Raw genomic sequence first — 25,774 nt, forward strand, 5'->3', positions numbered from 1 at the left:
TGTGTGTGTGTGTGGGAGCCCTAGAGAAACACTCCTCTTGCCACAGGAGTAAAGCCCAGGCATGACGCAGAGCCAGAAATAGATGGTGGGGCCCTGATGGGGGGATGCAACCAGCCGACGCTCGAGGTACCTTTGCAGGGACCAGTTTTTCCTCTATTTCTTCCACTTTCACACAAGCACGCGGGCGCGCACAGACACATGCGCACACACACACAATCCTTCCCACTTATGGACAATTTACACCATACAATTTACATAACATGTTTAAGGAATGTGGGAAGAAGTCCCGGAAAAGTATCCCGAGAAAAGCCAAACATGCAGATTCCAAACGGAGATTCCGACCCTTAGCCCCCGACTATGAGGCCAACAGCTCAACACTCGGACCATTTCCAGATTTTCTGTGGCTAAATTTCAATTGAAAATGAAGGGACCAAAAAAGTACTCAATTTCTTCAGCATTCCAAAGTTTTCCAACATGAAAACATTTGGCTCATTCGGACCTAACAATTTTTTTCTCTACCATAATTCTACATTTTACGCAACACAATCTGATTTTAAGTACTTTTTGGTATTGCATTCCAACACCAAAACAACAACAAAAAATCTGAGTATCCACATTGCACAATCTAAACAGTCCAGGTTTTCCTGGATTTCCACATTTCAGTTAATTTGAACTCTCCAGGATACAAACACAATTTATATACAAATGTTCTTGTCTGGTTATAAATAATGTTTTATTATTCACAATACATCATAAAATCCAGTTGCGAACAAATAATTTGACATTTGGAATGACGTATGCCAGATGAAGCCAACAATACAAAACAACCAGGAAGTTTGATCTGGAAATCCAACATTTTAAGGACAAATATGAAAAAAAAAAACATCAGGAGAACAGACTGCCGCTGTGATTTTTCATTTGTTTATTTGCAATGACACCACAGAAAGGAAGAAGAAAATCACTCCGTGTGTTTGTTATATTCATCTGTAGCTTCCAATACTGCTGCAAGAGGTTTCACTCCTTGAATAGGAGTGAATCCTCTTGTCAGTCATTCACGATCTTTGTCTCTGTGGGTGAAGGCGGAGAGGCTCGCATACACACACAGAGTAGTGTAGAGGCTAGTAACATAAACACAAGGTAACATAGTAGAAATGAACTAGATCATCGTCAAAAACTACTCAATTATCCCTTTTCTAACATTTCTAAAAACATTTATCAAAATCTGCCTATAACCTTTTGAGTTATGTTGCTAAATAGCTAACTAACTGACAAACAGACCTTGGCGAATACATAATATCCTTGCAGAGGTAAAAAGAGTGTGATGATAACCATAGAAGGGGGAGTAAAGCTCACAGTAAGGATTCATTGAATGTGGTCTAGGTTGCTGTGGATGTGTCGCCGCCATAGACGTCATTGTGTGCAAGAGCAGTGCTTACATAAACATTGATGACATCATGATTGTGTCCAGATGGCTAATACAATCTGTTGGCATGAGTCGCTGTAGTGATGTCATCAAGGTGGTCTCTGTAACTCAAAGATTGCTGATAAATTCAAAGAAACATCTCTGAAGTAATTCCACCATCAATTTGTCCTTGCTAATCATATTAATTTCCTGTATTCATCTTCCATCCATTTTCTACCGCTTATTCCCTTTCGGGGTCGCGGGGGGCGCTGGCGCCTATCTCAGCTACAATCGGGCGGAAGGCAGGGTACACCCTGGACAAGTCGCCACCTCATCGCAGGGCCAACACAGATAGACAGACAACATTCACACTCACATTCACACACTAGGGCCAATTTAGTGTTGCCAATCAACCTATCCCCAGGTGCATGTCTTTGGAAGTGGGAGGAAGCCGGAGTACCCGGAGGGAACCCACGCATTCACGGGGAGAACATGCAAACTCCACACAGAAAGATCCCGAGCCTGGATTTGAACCCAGGACTGCAGGAACTTCGTATTGTGAGGCAGACGCACTAACCCCTCTGCCACCGTGAAGCCCATGAATATTTCATAATGGAATTGGTCTGCCTCTAAAAGCTCTGCCCCCCAAAAAGCCTTTATGACGGACAAAAGTATTGGGACAGAGCGTCAATGAGATGTTGGACTGGATCGAGACTTCATTCTTCATTATAGCAAAGACATTTCAGACATTTTTTTTTGCTTCCAGCTGTGTGGGAACATTTGGGAAGATTCTATTCCCATGCTGGTCAATATAGGGCAGGATTAGAGGAAGTCAGACAGGAAATGGACTAAAACTCCCTCTGACACAATCCAAATATCTTCACAGGAAGGAGCCATTACTAGCTCTAGATTGTTATGCTGTATATATTACATATATTATGACATATCTGATATATCTTGTTATATACTGTATATTATTTGACATATTATTCAATATATTATATACAATGTATGTAAATGTCCTTATAGCAGGTAAGCAAACATGACGATGTGCTGATGGATGAGGTAGGGAAGCACAAAGAAGAAAAAAAGTCATTGTTTGCTTGCTTGCTTTAGTGATGCTGTGGAATGAGAGGGACCCCTGTAACCCCTAAGCCACAGGGAGACCCGTTTGACTGTTATGCAACTAAGCATGTTTCACTGAAGCAAACACACATACGCACACACGCACACACACACACACACACACACACACACACACACACACACACACACACACACACACACACACACACACACACACACACACACACACACACTCAACAGTTCCTGATTCCAGCAGTAACATATAGCCCCGCTCCCTCCCTCTCTTCTGTTGCTGGTGACTTTGTGAACGCTCGTCTGATCACTTAGCTGCCAGGCTCTCAGTGTCACATTCAGCAGGTTTGGGGAATGCCCCTCTGCTCTATTCTGGCCCACATGGCGCCCTGACCTCCAGCCTGACAGGCCACCTGCTGTGAAACACCACTAACCTCGGGACGACATCTGTGCACCCAAACACGTGTGCATTAACACATATTTACATAAACATATTTACATATATGAACATATAGTGGAATATAGTTATCTGTACAGTAATCTATTTATTTATATCTCCACCTTATTGCTCTTTTATCCTGCACTGCAACGAGCTAATGCAACAAAATTTTGTTCTTATCTGTACAGAAAAGTTCATTTTTGAATGACAATAAAAAGGAAGTCTAAGTCTATACTGTATGTGTCATACTTGACAGTCAACAGCACATAAAAGCATCACTTTTATCAAAGGTTAACTGGGAGAAAAGTGTTATGTTAGAAAGCAGGTGTGCGTTAGCTTGTTCAAGTTAATAGTCTAAAGTGAACACTAGTTTATTGCTGTTAGTAGGTTCTGGGCTTGACCGTGGTTATTGAATTCCTGCCAAGTCTGGATTATTCATTATATATCGGATATTTTCAAGGTTTGAGCATAAAAAACTGTTTACAGCGTTCTAAATATGTCTTATAGAATTAGAATTGATTTTAAAACGTTGCTGTTTGTTTTTAAAAAAACTTTACATGGACTGACACCTCATTATATCTCGGACCTCATCCAAATTTACACTCCTGCGCTCGCTCGAAAGTCCGAGAGCCAGCTCCAGCTCATGGTGCCCAAGACCAGACTGTGGTCGGCCCTAAGCTCTGGAACACTCTGCCCCTCCATGTTAGAACTGCTCCCACAGTGGATTGTTTTAAGTCTTGTCTTAAGACCCACTTTTATTCTTTGGCTTTTAACACTATGTGAATTGTGTGCACCTCTGTATTTTCTGTGTTTTTGTTTTAATTTTGATTTATATTTATTGTTTTGATTGGTTTTACCCCTTAAAATCATTTTAATCATATTTATTTCTATATATTTTTTGTATTGGTTTTATTTCTTTATTCAGTGATTGGTGGAGCTAAGGATAATATTTGAATATTGTTTTTAATATTGTTGTGCAGCACTTTGGAAACATTTATGTTGTTTAAATGTGCTATACAAATAAAGTGGATTGGATTGGATTGGATTATAACAAGGACTAACACCCACACCGTCACACTCTTTTAGTCCTAATAGTAATCTGCCTGAGGATGAGCCAATCAGTGGTCACGATACTGGACAGCAGGCTCTAATTGGTTTGGTCTCATTACGTTGCCAATACTACTACATTATTGATCATTTTAGTTCATTTAAACATTGTATGCCTAATTTAGGCAAAAAAAGAGTAGTATATGCTAAGAACAAAAACTGTAATCGACTGAAGCCTTAAACTTAAAAGCGCGATGGGGAGAGAGAATAATTAAATGCAGACTTCAATCACCTACAAGAAGAACTGCACTTGTTTTGGAATGTTTTCCTACCATTTACAATCCCTATGTAAAACCAGAACACATGTCTTTTTTTCTGCAGACTAATTCGTAAAGTACGGCAAGTACGAGGTGGCTAACAATGCAGATAATGGGAGTACCGTATTCTGCCCATAAAGCCCTCAAAAAAAAACATCCTAAACCCACCAACAATGCTCCATTTACATCTTGTGACCTAAATATTAACCAAGTATTAGCAATATTGTACCTTTGTTATTGCGCTGACGGAGATAAACTATTTTTAGCGGCATCGTGATCATAGAGCTAACTACTTTACGCAGCTTTTGATATACGGAGCTGCTGCTGTATAGCTTCTGAGTTAGTAAAGGTTAATTCTAAATAATAAAAGAATGCGTCTCACTTATATAGTAGAAAGTTGTAGCCATAAATCGAGAAGTTAATCAACTTAGACATCCAACTCATACCCAAGATGGCGAGAAAGACACGAAAAGACGCTCATTTGCGGCACCTCTTCTATAAACTCTTCGTGAGGATTATGATTAATTTGTCATTTACACAGGAATATATAAACATCCCATCAGTTGGCACCATAGTGAGAGCAGACAATATACAGTGAGTGATTTTTGTATTATGTTTGTAGTTTGTATATTTTGTTCAGCACTTAACAATACAGTAAGTCTGCATTATACTTAGTATTTCACTAAAGCTTAAACTGTTTAGCGCACAGCTTCTAAAATGTGTTGCATAAATGTAAATGTAAGGTTCTAGATCATTTGTCCCAAAGTAGTCTCTCTCACAAAATCTGCCATGAGTAGTAGAATGGCTGTAGTTGAAGGAAATAGTGAACGTTGTGATGTGTGTGTGAAATGAATACGCCATCATATTCCTAAAATGAGCAACATGCATAAATATTGCATCTTATTAGGAATGTGCCTGTTACTACATATATGATATATACAGTCGCGATCAAAAGTTTACATACACTTGTAAAGAATATAATGTCACGGCTGTCTTGAGTTTCCAATAATTTTCTACAACTCTTATTTTTTTGTGATAGAGTGATTGGAGCACATACTTGTTGGTCACAAAAACATTCATGAAGTTTGGTTCTTTTATGAATTTATTATGGGTTTACTGAAAAGGTGACCAAATCTGCTGGGTCAAAAGTAAACATACAGCAATGTTAGTATTTGGTTACATGTCCCTTTGCAAGTTTCACTGCAATAAGGCACTTTTGGTAGCCATCCACAAGCTTCTGGCAAGCTTCTGGTTGAAATTTTGACCACTCTTCTTGACAACACTGGTGCAGTTCAGCTAAATTTGTTGGTTCTCTGACATTAACTTTTTTCTTCAGCACTGTCCACACGTTTAAGTCAGGACATTGGGAAGGCCATTTTAAAACCTTAATTCTAGCCGGATTTAGCCATTGCTTTACCATTTTTGACGTGTGTTTGGGGTCATTGTCCCGTTGGAACACCCAACTGTGCCTAAGACCCAACCTCCTGGCTGATGATTTTAGGTTGTCCTGAAGAATTTGGAGGTAATCCTCCTTTTTCATTGTCCCATTTACTCTCTATGAAGCATCAGTTCCATTGGCAGCAAAACAGGCCCAAAGCATAATACTACCACCACCATGCTTAACAGCAGGGTTGGTGTTCCTGGGATTAAAGGCCTCACCTTTCCTCCTCCTCCAAACATATTGCTGGGTGTTGTGGCCAAACAGCTCAAATTTTCTTTCATCTGACATCACATGGACAAAGATAAGACCTTCTGGAGGAAAGTTCTGTGATCATCACTTTGCTCCTGCTCTAGTCGTACCTGTAGATCCCTGGACTTGGCGCACACACACACACGCCCCCCCCCCCCCCCCCCACACACACACACACACAAAAACAAACACACGAATTACAGACACACACACGCATCCGCAGACTTCCAGTTGCTGACATCGGCTCCTAAAGGTCATCAGCCAGTTGTTGTGGCGATCAAAGTGAGGTTCATTAACGTTAACACATCAAAAGACAAAATGTGAGCTTCCATTTGAATTAGCAACAATATACAGTGACTTGAAGAGACACAGTGACAGAGGTCACCTGACTGTTGACCCTCACAATTTTGCGTCTATAAATTAATCTGGTGAGTTAGTAGAAGAACATTAGCTGGACTCCCATTGGACGATGCGCTGCTTGAGGTCAATCAGCTGTGACTGATCCCCGGGGCTTGCTTGGGGATGACTCCAAATTATTTAAGCTCTAAGGGGCGAGTCAGCTGACAGGCAGAAACACATACAAAAGGTTCTGACAAAGTGGAATGGTGACGGCGTTAGTCAGCGTGTGTCATGAACTGCTTGAAGCTACACACGAGGTATACAAGAGCATTGTAATGAAGAGACGTCACCCCTCCCACAATCCTAAACCGTGACAAGCTGACGCTGCAACGTGAGTCACCGCCAAAACTACAACACACTAGACAAGTGCCAACAGGTCGCCGAATGATAAAAGTGTTGAACCAGAATATCGAGGAAACGCTGCCGCTGCCAGGCAGTCTCCATGTGTGAACGCCAGTCGGCAAGCCAGCGCTCGGTTAACTAATTAGAGAGCTCGTTTATCTCATTAGGCTCTGATTGATCTGCTAGCTGATGGAGTGGAAGGCCGGCGCCCGGCATGAGTCTGTTGTACGTCAGCCTGAGCCCTCTAATCGATGTAAACAACACCGGCCAGAGTTTAAACGTTACGTAAACTCGTTATCTGTCGCCCAACGTCAGTAGAAGGTCAACCTCTCTGCTGTTGGTGCTGATAGAAGAGCTAAGTGCTGTGGGAGAGTCAGCCACAGATGTGCTATGGCGGTCACAACAAATCGATGTGGCGTCGAATCGGGGTGAGAGCTTTTTTTGTGTTTGCGTGTGGCCCTTCACTCTACCTCCTTCTTTTAAGCGTGCACACAGCTGATTGCACAAACAATGTGAACACTTCAGTTTCCGAGTGAAACTTTATGTGGAAAAAAAACTCAATTGACTATACTCAGCAAAATGGTCTATTCAAATGCACTGTAGCTTTGTGAGCAATTAGAGGTCAAATAAAGTAATGGTCAGCTGATGAGTCACTTTGTACTTCCTAGCAATAAACCCACAGAAAAAACAAAGTTGTTTGGCTCCAACTTAGGGATCCAGAAAGCAAGAAATTGTCTGATGAGTGTCGGGAAGCAGAGGTAACGCAGTTTGAGAATGTCCCCTCGAATCTGGAGGGGTATAGCCACACCTGAGAGTTCCTGGCATGACCAGGACCTCCTGGTACATTTGTGATGTGACACACACTTCCACATCGTACTTCCTGCTTAACGTTCAGCTTGGCAGTGACGCAACAGCTCTGTGAGATGACGACGAGAGGCTAAAGTGTATAAAACCTGCAGCACTCTGCATCAAATATGCATCCAATTATATAATGCACGCTCTTACATAACACAGCGTGTCCCTGGCTTCACCCTACACTCTTTCCATGCTCATCAAGCCATCTTGGTCAGGAGGGCTAAATATAACCGCTCTTTGGGAGAGGATGCAGGAGAGGGTGACGGAGGAAGCGGAATCAGGAGATGAATGAGCAAAGGATGGAGAGGACCACACTCTGACAAAGAGGTAAAGAGGATAAGGGAGGAAGATAGAAGAAGGAAACACAGGATCAGGGTGACAGAGGAGGGAGGCTTGAGGTGAAAGTGAGGGAATTGAGATTTCTAAAGATGGAGGAGAGGTAGGAACAGAGAATATGATGGATGCTAGAAAAAGATGGATGAATAGTTGGAGGAGTGGAGAAGATGAAAGGAGGAAATAAGAAGATCTTGAAAGAGGAAGATGGATGGGAAAGAGTTAAAAGACAGATGAGAGGGCGGTTGGAGGACATTAAAAGAAGGCAGTGGTGTGCCGTCAAGGCCAGGAAGGCCACTTCTGCTGGCCTAACATAACCAGAAATAATAATCATAATTAAAGATAAAAGTATTTTTTTATTTACTTTCCCTAAATATCTAAATGTATTCATATTCTTTTTATATAGTATTATGCTCCTTCCATTGCTGTTGTTTTTAGTTCATATAGTTTTTATCCAATCAGAATTCAGCTCGCTTATGTTGCCATTCTGTACCAAATCTGCCACAGGCCTTCAGATTCATCAATACTGGCGTCATTGTGCTGTAAACAAACGGGCACATACAGTGACAGACAGTTGCAATAGCCAATCAGATCACATGTTGTTGTAAGTAAGGCCTTATAGATGGCCTAAGGCAGAGATTAAGTGATGTTGTGAGCCAGGTAACATAATAACTCCATTACCCAGCATGCCACAGTAGTAAAGAGCATGCACAGTAGCCGGATGTTATTGATGAGCAGGCTATGGAGTAAACTTTAAGAATTCAGCCAACACGCCTCGTCTGCATCTTTTATGAGTAGACAAGACAACACATATATTTGCAAGGCCATTTTCAAGAAGGATATTTAAAGAGAAACTACATCTTGTGAGACAATCTCGGCCAACTCCGGAAGCTATCTCGGCTGTCAATTAAATTTGAGTCCAGATACTTTATTTCTTTATTTTTTCAGGTTTAAAATGTTTTTTGCAATTTTAATTTTGACAGTACCACATAATTTATGTTTTAATTGCGCCAGAAAAGAACCCCCTTTTGTACAATGCCCAGTAGGTAGTAAATGTGATCCTGTATAGTATTTCTCCAGCAATGGTCACGTGGTGACATAAATTATGGTACTTTGGGGGTATTCTTTGAAGTCGTACATCACTGAAAGCATAGGTGAGAAACGCACAGCCCGCCACTGAAAGGAGGAGAGGAGAAAAGGAACAGAGGGGAGAAGGCAGAGAAGAGGATGATTTTGAGGATGGTTAGAGGTAAGGACAAATGAGAGAATATGATGGATGCGACTAAAAAATGAATGAAAAGTTGGAGGATGTGACAAGTTGAAGTGAGGAAGGATGGAGATCTATAAGGACATTGATGGAGAAAATATTGAAGAAAGAAGAAAAGAGGTGATGAATGTTTCTTGTATTGACATAGTAATTCAACCCTTCTGGTGAGAATGAGGATGATGAAAGTCTTTATAATTTATAACAGACAACGTCCCAAAGAGGGCTAAGTTTATCAGGTGGCAATCAATAATCAATATCAGCAATTCAGGGGGCTCAATAGTATGGTTGTTTACTTTTCTGTGTGTTAAAGTTCATGGCACCATCTGTGAAAGCGACAGAGGTTCCTCTTTACCCCCAATCCTTCACTTATACTTGACCTTACACGCACACAGACACGCACACGCACACAGACACGCACACAAACACAGACACGCACGCACGCACGCCACACACACACACACACACACACACACACACACACACACACACACACACACACACACACACACACACACACACGCACACGCACACACACAAAAATAAAAGTGTACTTTATGATGTTGGTGAGAACCACAAAGCAGTGGTTGAGGTAGTCCTGTATGTGGATGGAGATAAGTGATATGTTTTTTCTTGCTCACTCTAAATGTGTTGCTGACACCAACAGATTGCAGGGGGCGGGTGACCACAGTGTTTGTGAAAAAGAGCCTGATTTGTTCCACTCCAGTCGTGTAGGTGGCAGTAATGCACACACAGCAAGCAGAGCTAATCAAAACCTAAATATGAATGCATTTAAACGGTACTAAAGTTCCATTAAAACAAATCCTGACGGAAATGCCTGAAAACAAAGACCTTTCTAGAAACTTCTAGCACAAGTCAACATCATTTCATGTAAACAAGCTGCTGTTTTTTTGCAGATACATTAGAGAAATGTCTACAGGGCTCTGCATTTTAGGCACAATATACTCATACTTGCCAACCCTCCCGATTTTCCCGGGAGACTCCCGAATTTCAGTGACCATCCCGAAAATCTCCCGGAGCAACCATTCTCACGAATTTCTCCCGATTTCCACCCGGACAATAATATCAGGGGCGTGCCTTAAAGGCACTGCTTTTAGCGTCCTCTACAATCTGTCGTCATGTCCGCTTTTCCTCCCTACAAACAGCGTACCGACCCAGTCACATATTACATGCGGGTTTCACACACACATGAGTGAATGCAAGGCATACTTGATCAAAAGCCAAACAGGTCACACTGAAGGTGGCCGTACAAACTACTTTAACACTGTTACAAATATGCGCCACACTGTGAACCCACACCAAACAAGAATGACAAGCACATTTTAGGAGAACATCCACACCGTAACACAACATAAACACAACAGAACAAATACACAGAAACCCTTGCAGCACTAACTTTTCCAGGATGCGACCATATACACCCTCAACCTCGCCCTCCCCACCTCAAACCCCCACCCATCTCCCGAATTCGGAGGTCTCAAGGTTGGCAAGTACAAAACCGTTTCCATATGAGTTGGGAAATTGTGTTAGATGTAAATATAAACGGAATACAATGATTTGCAAATCCCTTTCAACCCATATTCAGTTGAATATGCTACAAAGACAACATATTTGATGTTAAAACTGATCCTTTTTTTTTGCAAATAATCATTAACTTCAGAATTTGATGCTAGCAACACGTGACAAAGAAGTTGGGAAAGGTGGCAATAAATACTGATAAAGTTGAGGAATGTTCATCAAACACTTATATGGAAGGTGTGCAGGCTAATTGGGAACAGGTGGGGGCCATGATTGGGTATAAAAGCAGCTTCCATGAAATGGTAATCAATTCACAAACAAGGATTGGGTGAGGGTCACCACATTGTAAGCAAATTGTCGAACAGTTTTAGAACGTTTCTCAACGAGCTATTGCAAGGAATTTAGGGATTTTACAATCTACGGTCCGTAAAATCATTAAAAGGTTCAGAGAATCTGGAGAAATCACTGCACGTAAGCGATGATATTACGGACCTTTGATCCCTCAGGCGGTACCGCATCAAAAAATCGACATCAGTGTGTAAAGGATATCACCACATGGACTAAGGAACACTTCCTAAAACCACTGTCAGTAAATACAGTTTGTCGATACATCTGTAAGTGCAAGTTAAAACTCTACTATGCAAAGCCAAACCCATGTATCAACAATATCCTGAGCGCCGCCGGCTTCGCTGGGCCGAGCTCACCTAAGATGGACTGATGCAAAGTGGAAAGGTGTTCTGTGGTCTGACGAGTCCACATTTCAAATTATATTTGGAAACAGAGGACGTAGTATCCTCCATAACAATGAGGAAAATAACCATTCGGATTGGAATAGGCGCAAAGTTCAAAAGCCAGCATCTGTGATGGTATGGAGGGTGCATTAGTGTCCAAGGCATGGGTAACTTACACATCTGTGAAGGCACCAATAATGCTGAAAGGTCCATACAGGTTTTGGAGCAACATATGATGTCATCCAAGCAACGTTATCATGGACTCCCCTGCTTATTTCAGCAAGACAAGTGTTACAACAACGTGGCTTCGTAGTAAAACCGTGTGGGTACTTTCCTGGCCTGCCTGCAGTCACGACCTGTCTCCCATCGAAAATGTGTGGCGCATTATGAAGCGTAAAATACGACAGCGGAGACCCCGGACTATTGAACGACTGAACCTCTACATAAAACAAGAATGGGAAAGAATTCCACTTTCAAAGCTTCAACAATTAGTTTCCTCAGTTCCCAAACGTTTATTGAGTGTTGTTAAAAGAAAAGGTGATGTAACACAGTGGTGAACATGCCCTTTCCCAACTACTTTGGCACATGTTGCAGCCATGAAATTCTAAGTTAAATATTATTTGCAAAAAAAGAAAAAAGTTTATGAGTTTGAACATCAAATATCTTGTCTTTGTAGTGCATTCAACTGAATATGGGTTGAAAAGAATTTGCAAATCATTGTATTCCGTTTATATTTACATCTAACACAATTTCCCATCTCATATGGAAACGGGGTTTGTATGATTATACTTTCTTGGCAGAAGACATGTTAAATATTGTTGTCTTTTTAAGAGCAATATTATTTTTATTTACGTGTTTATAAGTAACTTTCCGATTTTAATTTGTAAAGGCTTTGGGGGCCTTTTTAAAAAAAATGTTTTTAAACAAATTATGGATGTCCGGTTTATGTGATGTCAAGCGGGTTTACAACCTGTTGTAGATACCATGTCATTATTGGATTATTCTGTACTAAGAGAGCACCACATAGGTTCATTTTTGACTGTTGTGATCAGGTTCCCGGATCACATCTTTAGTCTATGTTTGAGTCCCTTTTTGTGTTTTGATTATTTCTGGACTCTTCCGATCCCTTTGTTTGAGCACTTCCTTGTTTGTATTCATCACCATGGCGACTTCATTTGCTTCACCTGCAATGACTTTCTGTCGCACACCTGTTTTTGATTATTGTTTTAGTATCAAAGCCTGCATTCTTCCTCAGTTCGTTCTTGGCTCATGGTTTGCTACACGCAACAGTCACGTGGTTTTCTCTAAGTCCTTGTTTTGCTTGCTAAGTCTCGTCTTAGCTTTCGGACGCTCGGCACGCGCTTTTGGACAGTTTGGACTCTCTGCTAATACTAGCGTTAGCTTCCGTACGTAGGCACGCACTTTTTTTTCTGTTTGCACCAGTGTTCTTTTATCTTTAGTATATTATATCAGCTTCTTACCTGCAATCCTGCCTGTCTGGTCCCACTGCATCTGGGGGTGACATCTCAGCGCATCACAATGCGTTCCGATTATGACAATTGACTAGTTTAAGTGCTCGAGTTGTTTATGTAAGCTTAGATTGTAGTGTCCATCCATCCATTTTCTACCGCTTGTCCCTTTTTGGGGTCACGGGGGGTGCTGGAGCCTATGTCAGCTACAATCGACCTCATCGCAGGTCCAACACAGATAGACAGACAACATTCACACTCACATTCACACACTAGGGCCAATTTAGTGTTGTCAATCAACCTATCCCCAGGTGCATGTTTTTGAGGCTGGGAGGAAGCCGGAGTACCCGGAGGGAACCCACGCAGTCACGGGGAGAACGTGCAGTGTGACATTTGTTAATTGGTAAATAAATGTCTCTCTTAGCATTTAAGATAGCTAGCGATTAGCATGCTAGCTTCAACTTTCAGTAAATGAGCAGTATCACCTGTCAGTGAGTTTGTCGAAGTGAGATTATCAATCACTGTTTTATGGTCATTTTTATTTAAAACGATAATGGTAACTGTCTGGAGTTTTGCTGCAGTTTATTAATAATTCTACCATAGCATTCCTTTTAAATCTTAACCTTCTCATTGATCTCTTCTGTGGATCTACGCATTAATAATAATAATAATAATAATAATAGATGTGCTTGTATTGCACTTTATATTCAAATGACAAATCTTAATGTACTACGGAGTAAAAACACACCAGAAAAGCATTAAAACAAGACAGCTGTTATTGACAGCCTGCAACGGCATTCATCCTATTTGGACCGTAAGTTACAAAGTTTAACTTTTAATCGTCATATATATTTGAATTTAATTTGATGCGTCTGAGGGACTAAAACAAATGGAAAAAATATTGTTTAATAATTATTATATTTTGAAATACAAAATAAATAATTTAATTTAATCAAACATACATTTGCCAATCTTCCTAAACCACTATTGAAAATATAGCTGTTGGATGTGTTCTCGTATTTTCTGGCTTAAAAATTTGAAAATGTCCTTTTGCACTTGTGACCTCAAGCATATTAATGGAGTTAAATCAATTGATCAACACGTTATCCATTTAATAAATTGTTTACTACAGTTTGCATGACAACAATGACAGCATTGAACGTTAAACAAAAGAAACCTCACAGAGCTTCACTTTCATCCCTAACGTCCAAACTAAGGGAGAAACGTCTCCCAACATATTTTCTTTTTTTTTTTTTATCTCATTTGAATATATTTGCATATATATTTTAAGATGTCTGCTTACTTTGTATGATATCCGCTGGGAGTTAGATGTAAGACTCAGGTATATTTACACAACATGATTTTAACAAACCCACATACACACACACACACACACACACACAAGCACACACCCACACACGGATGTGATGAAAGAGTGAATAAATAACTTGAATGTGTCCACACATGCTGTCAAAGACTTGAGAGAGGAAAGACAGAGAGAGACCTCGTGCTGTCAGCCCAGAGAAGAAAGGAGGATTTTTCTGCTTTTTTGGTTTTAGGATAAAAGAGGACACAAGGAAGAAGAGGAGGGAACCAGACAAGGAAAGAAAATAGCAAGATAGTTTTTAGAGGGAACAATCAAAAAGGTGAAGAGGACAAAAGGATGCAGGCTGCTGGAAAAGTTTTAGGCTGCATGTGTTGTATGTATTAACCAGTGGTTTTCTGTCAGGGCCAACAAGGCCTTCTCTGCTGGTCTAACAACCAGAAATCATGATCATAATTAAAAATAAAACAAATTGTTTTATTAACTTTCTCTAAATATTGAAAACTATTCATATTCTCTTCATGTCATATTATGCTCCTTCCAGCGCTGTTGTTTTTAGGTTTAATAGTTTTTATCCAATCAGAATACAGCAAGCTTATGCTGTAAGAAATCTGCCCAGGCCTTCAAAATAAAAAATGCGGGTATATGTGCGATAGCCAATCAGATCACAAGTTGTTGTCAGTAAGGCCTTCTAGATGGCCTAAAGCAGATCTACAGTATATAGTGATGTTATGAGCGAGGTAACAATAGAACTCCATTACCCAGCATGCCACTGTAGTGAAGAGCATGCACAGTAGCCCCGTTTAGGTTGTAGAATGTCGACATGCCGGCAGCTGGATGTTATTGATGAGCACGCTGTGGAGTAAACTTTAATAACTCAGCCAACACGCCCCCCGTCTGCATCTTTTATGATTAGACATTACATCACATATATTTGCAAGGCCATTTTCAAGAAGAATATTTAAAGAGAAACTAGTTCTTCTGATTCAGGTCGGCCAACCCTGTAAGCTAGCTCAGCTGTCCAAGAAATGTGAGTTCAGATATTGTATTTCTTTATTTTTTCATGTTTAATATGTGTTTTTCCATTTTTATTTTGACAGTACCAAATAAGGCATGTTTTAATTGCTGATGCGGGTTTATTGATTTTTAAATGCGCCAGAAAATATCCCATTTCTTACAATGCCCAGTAGTGCGTAAATGTGTTTCTGTATAGTAGTTCTCCAGCAATGGTCAGGTGGTGACATAAATGATGGTATTTTGAGAGGTAATCATTGAAGTCGGACATCACCTGTAACCCAACGCTGACATAAATAGAACTATTTCATCTTCAATTAGGTAAAACTCAATTTTCTATGTATGAAAATAAGGCTGAGCGATTTATCGACATACGCGATATATCGCTGGGTTTGTTTTTGAGCAATATAAAAAATGACTATATCATGATATTTGAATATACGTTTTCACGCAGTTGCTTTTAGCTGTGGGCATTACACTACAGGCTCTTCCCACTCTTTCTTGTGTCTCCTTCTCACAGACAGCACGCGCACAAACTTACAAACGTCACATATTGTCACGCCGTATGTCACATATGTACACGCCCTCACGGAGCAGAGAGGTAGCAGACTGTGTAACTTTAGCTGTGATGCTAGCGAAGCTGTGCGAGTGGTAATACGAGGGAAAGAAAGTGCGAATGAAGGAAAAATTAATTGCCCAAAAAGACAGCAGGGGGTCCATCGTCTGGCGGTGGTTCGGCTTCAAGCGGGAAGATGTTGAATAGTCAACTTTAATTTGTCATGTTTGGGGCACAAGCGTTGCAACCAGAAGTAGTATTACTGCTAATATGTAGCGTCATTTGAACAGTCACCTGCTAATAACTTTAATAAATACAGTTTTGGTTCATTGACTTAGTTGTGATTTCCTTCTCTGCATGAAAGTTTAAACGTAACATATATTAATGCAGTATGAACAAGAATGTTTTAATGTAGACACATAGAATCATCATACGGCTTTTATTATATGTATCAAGTATTAATTCAAGGCTAAGGCAAAATATCAAGATATATATCGTGTATCGCGATATGGCCTAAAAATATGGAGATATTAAAAAAAGGCTATATCGCCCAGCCCTATATGGAAACAGTTGAGACACCCCTGCGTTTGACAGAGACAAAGGAGCTAGCCAGTATTGCTGGCTTCTTCTCATAATACCCTGCCTAGCGCTATAGAGGAGCTTATCTTGTCTTATTGCCATGTGGAGTTAGCGCCGGTGGCTAACTCAGGAAGGCTAGTCCTAGATGCTAAATGAACAGACCCATTCCGCCCCCCCAATAATGTCAGTGGCATGAGATTATGATTAGCCGAGAAATAAATTCTCCATCAGAGGATGACAACAAGGACATGTAAAGATGGCGTGTAGTTTTTCACAACGTTTATGCACCTGCTAGTGACTCTCTTGCTTCCACCATCTTGACTTAATGTGTGAGGACAGGAAATCATGTCATCAAAACAACAGCTTTGCTCTCTAAAGGGCCTTAAATTGACTGCTCTCTGTCTCCAAATAACAGCCTTCAGCCCAGCCCTCCTCTTCCTCCTCAGCTCAACACGGGCCTTATTCCCGTACCCTCCTCTTCCTCCTATCTCGGGCAGGAAGCCAGCCATCGGGACCACAGAGGCCAGCCACCTGTTCTTCGACGACGGGAAAGATGGAGAGCGTGATGAAGATGAAGGACGGGCAGGCGCTGAGGTTGGGGAGATGGCATAGAAATGACTGGAAGGTAAAGCAGGGTGAGAAGGAGGAAAGAGAAAGAGTATACAAACAAGGTAAGAAAGGGAAAATGAGGCAGGAGAAAGATGACAAAAGGTAAGAAAGACAGAAAAAAAGAGAACAAAAAGGTAAGAAGGCAAAGAGGCAGGAGAAAAAAGGATAAAAAGGTGGGAAGACAAGGAGTATAGGAGAAATAGGACAAAAACGAATGAAGGTAAGAAGGAGGCAGAAGAAATAGCACAGAAAGGTAGGAATGTAAGAAAGAGGTGGGAGAAGTGGGACAAAAAAGGTAGAAAGGTCAGGGGAAGGAGAAAGAGGACAAGGGGAGAAGTAGGCTGGAGAAAGAGGACGAATAGTCAAAAACGTAAGAAAGAGGCAGAAGCAGGAGGAAGAGGACAAAGATGTAAAAAAGTAAAAAGAAGCATGGGAGGCTGGAGGAAGAGGAAAACAGGAATGGGAGGAGAGACGGTGCACCGGGGTGAGCAATCAGAAGAAGGACAAAAGAAAAAGGACAGCAAAGGAGAGCAAAAACAAGTTATGTCAGGTTTGAACACCACCTAACGATATCTTTACTCATTTTCACTTTCACTTTCACTTTCGGTCAAAATGCACTGCCTCTCACTTGTCATGAATATGAATAGTGAAGATGATGGAGAACAAAAAATGGAGTACAAGACACTCTTCGGAGTCTGTGTTAGCTTTAGCTAGTGGCTACAAGCCACGCTCCGACTCGAGCCCAGAACTGCCTGGAGGCCTCGCGACACCTCTCAAAACGTCAAACATTACCGTGAAGACAAACACTCAAAGAGGCTCAAAGGACGATCTCTGTCAAACAAGACCTGCCTTTCACCGCTAGTCATGTGACTTCTTACACGATAACCTGCTGACAAGAATAGCAAAGTGGGCAGAAAACTAAGTGAAATACATATACTGTACATCAGTGATCCCCAGTGGCTCGATTGGTACCGGGCCGCAGAATTTTATTTTTTATTTTTTAATAAATCAACGTAAAAAACACAAGATACACTTACAATCAGTGCACCAACCCAAAAAAAACCTCCCTTTTTCATGACAAAAACCTCCCTTTTTCATGACAAGATTCCGCCCAACACCGGGCCGCGCGGCAAATTATCAAGCGTTGACTGGTCCGCAGCTACAAAAAGGTTGGGGACCAATGCTGTACATGATGAATGCAATGCATACATGAGCAATTAACATCACTTTTACTTTTATTGAACACTCTAGTTGGCCACAAAGGCGATGATGAGCAGGTGTATGTTTGGGCGATTTGGGAGAGGGGTGTGGGGTGGGGTGGGGTGGGGGGTTATCCACGTAGATACCACCATCGTACTTTGCTGCAAGTTCTTTCTTGAATTCAATAACGTTTCTCACCTAGGTGTACCCCGCCTTCTGCCCAAATGCAGCTGGGATAGGCTCCAGCACCAACCCCAAAAGGGACAAGTGGTGGGAAATGGATGGATGAATATTTATTATTTATATATTTTTGTACTTTTAGATTTTTATACTTTTGATTTTTGCCGTATATAATTCCTAATTAATTGACTGCTGACTTGCTTGTTTGTTTGTAGTCATGAAAATCAATAAAATATATTGATAACAAAAAACAGTATTTCAACGGTGTATGGATGTTTACACGGCAAAAAAAACTCTTCAATTAGATCTGAATGGTCCATACATGTTTTGGAGCAACATATGTTGTTATCCAAGTAACGTTATCATGGACGCCCCTGCTTATTTCAGCAAGACAATGCCAAGGCACGTGGTACAACAGCGTGGTTTCGTAGTAAAAGAGTGCGGGTACTTTCCTGGCCCGCCTTCAGTCCAGACCTGTCTCCCATCGAAAATGTGTGGCGCATCATGAAGCGTAAAATATGACAGCGGAGACTCCGGACTGTTGAGTGACTGAAGCTCTACATAAAACAAAAATGAGAAAGAATTCCACTTTCAAAGCTTCAACAATTAGTTTCTTCAATTCCCAAACGTTTATTGAGTGTTGTTAAAAGAAAAGGTCATGTAACACAGTGGTGAACATGCCCTTTCCCATCTACTTTGGCACATGTTGCAGCCATGAAATTCTAAGTTCATTATTATTTGCGAAAAAAATTAAGTTTATGAGATCTTTCTGTGTGGAGTTTGCATGTTCTCCCCGTGAATGCGTGGGTTCCCTCCGGGTACTCCGGCTTCCTCCCACCTCCAAAGACATGCACCTGGGGATAGGTTGATTGGCAACACTAAATTGGCCCTAGTGTGTGAATGTGAGTGTGAATGTTGTCTGTCTATCTGTGTTGGCCCTGCGATGAGGTGGCGACTTGTCCAGGGTGTACCCCGCCTTCCGCCCGATTGTAGCTGAGATAGGCGCCAGCGCCCCCCGCGACCCCGAAAGGGAATAAGCGGTAGAAAATGGATGGATGGATGGATAGAGTTTGAACATCAAATATCTTGTCTTTGTAGTGCATTCAACTGAATATGGGTTGAAAAGGATTTGCAAATCATTGTATTCCGTTTATATTTACATCTAACACAATTTCCCAACTCACATATAAACGGTATTTGACGAAGACATTTCGAATGAGGAAATGCAGTGTACGCATAGCTCCAGCTGTGGTCAGCTCATAGTTGGAACTAAACATGGCACTGTAACGTGAGTGGCTTCTGACCAATCATTTAGGAGCGGGTCTGAAACAGATTGCCATACTGTCTTAATAAACGACTCTGCCACTAGTGGTACGCGGGCTCCATCAAGTGGTGCGCCAAAGAACACTTGATTAAAGTACAGTGTTTTGTTTTATTATATTCAATCACAATGTTACTGTTCGAATTGTGTGTAAAGTTACAGTGGCCAAAATATGAAGTATACTTGTTATATAAAACATCTGCCTTGTTTTAATGACTAATTAGGCCTACTACGCTGCTGTATTACAATGTTGGTCATTATGGTGGTACTTGACAAGCCGAGTTTTTTTGAGGTGGTAATTGGTGAAAAAAAATTGAAAACCCATCCATCCATCCATCCATTTTTTAACGCTTATTCCTTTTTGGGTCGTGGGGGGCGCTGGCGCCTATCTCAGCTACAATCGGGCGGAAGGCGGGGTACGCCCTGGACAAGTCGCCACCTCATCGCAGGGCCAACACAGATAGACAGACAACATTCACACTCACATTCACACACTAGGGCCAATTTAGTGTTGCCAATCAACCTATCCCCAGGTGCATGTCTTTGGAAGTGGGAGGAAGCCAGAGTACACGGAGGAAACCCACGCATTCACGGGGAGAACATGCAAACTCCACACAGAAAGATCCCGAGCCTGGGATTGAACCCAGGACTGCAGGACCTTCGTATTGTGAGGCAGAAGCACTAACCCCTCTCCCACCGTGAAGCCCAAAAATTGAAAACCACTGTTTTCAAGCACAGAGGCTTTCTTGTTGGGACATTTTCACTAAGCAAGGTGGCTAATGCTCACGTTTGCTGAAAGCACACATGCAAATTGTCTGCTCATGTGTAAAATATATCTCAACTAGCTGTTCCAGGATGTTCACACTTCCCTTACAGGAGGCTGTCTACACAGACACGGTATAAAGAGTACACACATATATGCGCGCGTTTACACACCTAGCACTAACATGCATTAAACATGTATGGACAATGTAAATATGAAGTCATAGACTCAACCACTTGTATAGAACATTTCACACCTGCGCTCTCTCATGCTTGCATGCAAACACATACGCAAACACAACCATGCAATTGCAGTGCCGGGCAGGAAGTGTGCAAGCTGCAGAAGCACTGAAGCTGTCATTTGCATGTTGAACGACACGGAAGTGATAGGTTCTGTGATGTACAAAACACACATGTATGCACACACAGACACACACACACTAACTTGCATGCATAATTTTTCATGTGATTTGAATGTGCAAACAAAGCTTTCAGTGGGCAAGAGACTGGATGGCGGAAACTGGAAATGGACAAATTGTAGTCGTCTGGGAAACAGTCGTGTGCCATGTTACTATTTGAATGTGTTATCTCATTGGAGATCTCTCAAACACACACACACGTATGCACGCACGCATGCATGCGCACGAATGCACGCACGCATGCATGCGCACGAATGCACGCACGCACGCACACACACACACACACACACACACACACACACACACACACACACACACACACACACACACACACACACACACACACACACACACACACACACACACACACACACACAAAATGCCTGTATGTGAGTGGAAAAGAAACCTTCCTCTCTGTGTGATTCTGTCAAGAGCACAGCTTGCATCGGTCGTAGCAAGATGGCCTCACCATGGCAACAATATGTACACTTCGTCTTCACCTTTTGCTTTTTTCAACTTACTTTTTTTATTTGATCAGATTTTTGTGTGTGTATTATAGTCACTTCCTGTACTCCTCAGCCAATCAGACAGCAGGGATAAATGTGACTGCTTTATGATCACTATGATCACTTTTTTTTCATGCATGTACAGACTCTGTAGTTACCATGGAGCTCGCATCCACATTCACTCCTCCATGTTTTCATCAGTTCCCTTTGTTTTGTCACCTCAATGGCTGCATGGTGGACCAACACTTTCTTATGCTCATTTCTTGTTCACTCTTGCTGTGTCTCAATTGGCACACTTGTCCTTGGAGTGCATAAGTGTGTTACACTGGTATACTTACACTTAGCCTTTGAGTGTGTAAGTGTGCAACAGATATGTACTAACACTTTGTGTTCACATTGCATAAATATGTTACCGTTGTGTACTTACACTAAGTCTTTTGAGTGCATAAATGTTTTCACATTGAGAAGTATAAAATGCAGTACACTGCCAGTACCAAAATCTACTCTAAACAATCAAAATGATGAGTGTGCAGTGATAGACAGTTACATCCCTTAATAGTCACCATCTTGGTTATATAGTGATAGAGGAGGGGCTAACTTGAAATGATGGCAAAAATAATGGAATACATGCATGATTTAGAAATCAAGAAAAATGCTGTATTTGAGGGGCAATATAATTAATTTTTGGTGATACATTCTTGTGGGATAGTCAAAATTTACCAATGAAATTTGAGAAAAATAAGTTAGAAAATACACAATACAATATGCATTTAGAAAAGTACTGCTATTAACATTCATAAACTCAGAAACTGAGTACACAATATACACAGTATTTACCTATTGAGGTGTACTGATGTAAGTATTCGATTTTAGACACAGCATATCAGCTTCCATTCTGTGAATGTGTCAGTCATGTGTCACATGATAAAGCTGTCAATCATTCCATTCTAAGCACACAGGACAACCTCTAGTTCAGACCAATTGTCTTTGGAACAATCACAAGGCAATCACAGCTTGATGTTCACGCTGCTGACATTGTCTCACACATACACAAACGTGTGTTGATTCCTACCTGATGGTGGTCCTCTGGTCCAGCCCAGGAAACCCACAAACTGGTTGTTACCACTTGGAGGAGACAGAGACAATCATGAGGTTAGACTCAAAGCACACATATTTCATCCAGTCACTATATTGTTTATTGTCAAGGACCACAACAGTCCCCAGGTCAGTTTCTTGCTGATTGAGGGGGTACTTTGTTTTTTGTACGCCACACTTTTAATATGATTCTTATTTAGAAGAAAGTTGTGGCCAAATTTTAACCCAGTTTTTTTCCACACTGTCTCAGTTATTTTGTGACCAATCCTTGTACTGAACAAACTGTGTATTGGCTGCATTTTTTTCGGCAGAATTAAAAATCCAAACAAAGAATCCATGCGTTAGTGACTCAGTCTTAGCTCTGTTTTTAAATTTAATACTACAGCAAAATAATGACAGAAAAAAAAAAAGTTGTGATCAGGGCCGTAACTAGGATTCGACAAACAATGAGGTCAATAATTGGTGGTCCAAGAGGAGCTTTGAAAGGCTTAAATCATGGATATACCAACACAATATAACTAATATTACCTTGAGCAACACAATGCATCTACTGAATAACAAAAGTTTTCATTGACGTACAACTATTATGTGTTATGTAATCTAACATCATTGACAAGCAGCATGATTTTTTTCCAGTCCACTTGTTTTATTAATATGCTGAAGTTTAGCGTACTATACAACATTACTAAAACCTATATTTCAAAACCTTACTACAATTTTTTACTATACAACTAGGATTTGAACTCAAGACCTTCTGCTATGCAACACAGGTGCTGATGATGCGTGCCAAGGGACGTTTGGAGTAACATTTCATTTGAAGCGCCTTGTCATTCAATAATTTACATTTGACATATGTCTCTTCGTGCAAAATGGGCCCTCCCACGGATCACCAAGTCCTATGCACAGCGCGTGTTCTGCGTTTAGGGCGGTGCAGGCTTGATCTCTGTGAACAGAGCCTGACTGACATGACAACGGTATTATACCAACAGTGTTTCACATCAATTCTATTCAGGTGAAACCAACATTAGTTACATCCGTATAACTCAATATTAACGTTATGTTGAAAGCACATTTTGGATCAAATGATGTTTAAAGTAAAACTGGACTAAATGGCGGTACAGTGTTGTCTGGAGTTGGAGCCGGACCAAAGATTGTATATTGAGAGAGGATGATCTACCGCATGGTGATGTACAGCGCACACAATGTTCTACACAGTGTACATTTAAGTCAGTTATATCATCTTCCTTTTGTCACCTGACATGACCTTGGTGTCCTCAATGTTAGTTAGGTCCATTGTTGTGAGCGACAACACTATGATAAAGAAGGTGAGAAACACCATTGTATTTAAGAAAGAAGATAACAATATTCCTCAAAAAAGATAATAGGGATGTTAAATTTTCATTTATACATTTATTCAGTATTTTACTATTTTATTATTCTCTATTAAAATCCATTAAAAAAAAATTCTCATGGAAACAAATGTGCCCATTTCCATCTGAACTTTTGGAAGAGACTACTGATGAAAACGAAAGTACAAGTGTATTAGAAATCTCTCTCAGTGTACTGCAATACTGATGAGAGAAGAAGGGCTTTTTTAGTTGGGACAATAACTTAGATGTGGAGTATTTTTACTTCCTGCATGATGACATTCTGATCCTAATCTCCCATTTTCTAAAAACACTTTATCTTTATCTCTGAGCACGTCTGAGCAGCTGCAGTCTGACAAACCCCAACGAATAAAGATGACACATCATGTCAGTTTCATGTTTCTTTTTGTGCTTTTGTCTCCTTCTTTTGTGCGTCCTAAACCCGTTGGGCTTTCTCGTCAGTTTTCTCCTGCTGAGACACCGTCGCTTTTAATCTCCTGGTACCTTTATTGTCCTTGTAAAATTTCAAATAAGTCAAGGTAAGGGTGTACAGAGAGGCTGACATCACAGGGTGAGGGAAAAGTTTGTTGGAAGTAAAAATACAAAAAGCAGCTTAGGTGTGCCTAATACTGTGTCCAGAGAGTGCATGTTACAGGTCACGAAGACATTTGTAGCAGAGATCCGGCTGGTATTTTGTGATTTTGGCAACATTAATTTAGCACAGGTCTTGTAGCCAATTGTGAATAATGGCTGGTGAGAAAGCAGGACAGTTTGGGGAACGCTGTCTCCTCCGCCTCTCCCATCTCAGCTTTTAAACACATCAAGGTGTCATAGGACCAGTTATAAATAGAGCATTTGCACAGATGAACGTTTTCTGGTTTAATTTTTAGAACCTGAAAAGTCTATTTGTGGCATGTTGGATTTCAATCAATTTCTGACGGACAAAGACAACCACATTACCAACATTTGTTTTCTCAGAACTATCAAGGACGTGGGTGTCGAAAGTGTGGCCCGGGGACCACTTTCAGCTTGCAGGTTTTTTTTATTTTATCCCGCTGCACAGTTTAAACACAGTGGTATCTTGCCTCTCCTTTGCCCCACTTTTCCTACTATGTGATTTGTTTTTTGACGAAAAATGTTGTGAAATGTTGCCACAGTTTTTTGTATTGGTTGACAAAAACACAATAACATAATGTTATGCATTTATTACTAACAAATGCTCCGAGTCTACTTGCTTTAAAATAAAAAAGCCCACACAATGATATGTTATCATTTCAACACTGGTGGCCACAGTATTAATATTAGAATCTGTCAAGTTATCATTAGGATCTAATAACAATGATTGAGACGCTACAATGAATCAGTGGTCGTTCACAACAGCCAACTGGCTCGCTCTGTATTTTGTAGTGAGTTTGGTAGTTTTTGCTGACAAGTGTTTTTTAGGTGGCCGCTTGGAGGTCTGTGTATGGAAGCAGGCTGTGTGCTGGCCCCTGGCAGGCTCCATGAAGGTGAGTGTTTGTGAAATGCACGGTCACCGTAAACATGCTTTACCCAGACCATCGTTCCTTATCCTCACCATGACAGCAATTCAGTCGCATTGTCAATTTCTCTGACTTTTCGCGTTTAATTAGTGAATTATATTTTTATTAGCCAAATGTGTTAATCTTTTTAACGCTGAAATCATAGGGCCTTAAATAATACAAAGTCACGACTAACAAGTCTGATCATTCTGTTTATATCTGTGATTCTGTTGTAGTATTGATGTATCTTGTAATCAAAAGTGGAGAGGGAAAATGTTGACTGTTTAGTTGTTGTCATGGATATTTCCACCACGTTTGATCGAGTTAATATACTGTATGCTAAAAGCAGATCAACCTGGTTGACCTGAAATATATCACATTTATATAATACAAACAG

At 40.8% G+C, this 25,774-nt stretch overlaps 1 protein-coding gene across 3 annotated transcripts in view; it reads right to left on the reverse strand.

Annotated features, from left to right (window-relative positions):
* Positions 1 to 25,774, reverse strand: part of hivep2a (HIVEP zinc finger 2a) — a 114,708-nt gene that overhangs the window by 64,292 nt on the left and 24,642 nt on the right. For all 3 annotated transcript variants that reach the window (XM_061901135.1, XM_061901136.1, XM_061901134.1), the window contains exon 2: positions 22,468 to 22,520. The gene's annotated coding sequence lies outside the window, so the exon portion shown is untranslated. The remainder of the gene's footprint in view (positions 1 to 22,467; positions 22,521 to 25,774) is intronic.

This window comes from Nerophis ophidion, linkage group LG05, assembly GCF_033978795.1.
Source record: "Nerophis ophidion isolate RoL-2023_Sa linkage group LG05, RoL_Noph_v1.0, whole genome shotgun sequence".
Lineage (NCBI taxonomy): Eukaryota > Metazoa > Chordata > Actinopteri > Syngnathiformes > Syngnathidae > Nerophis > Nerophis ophidion.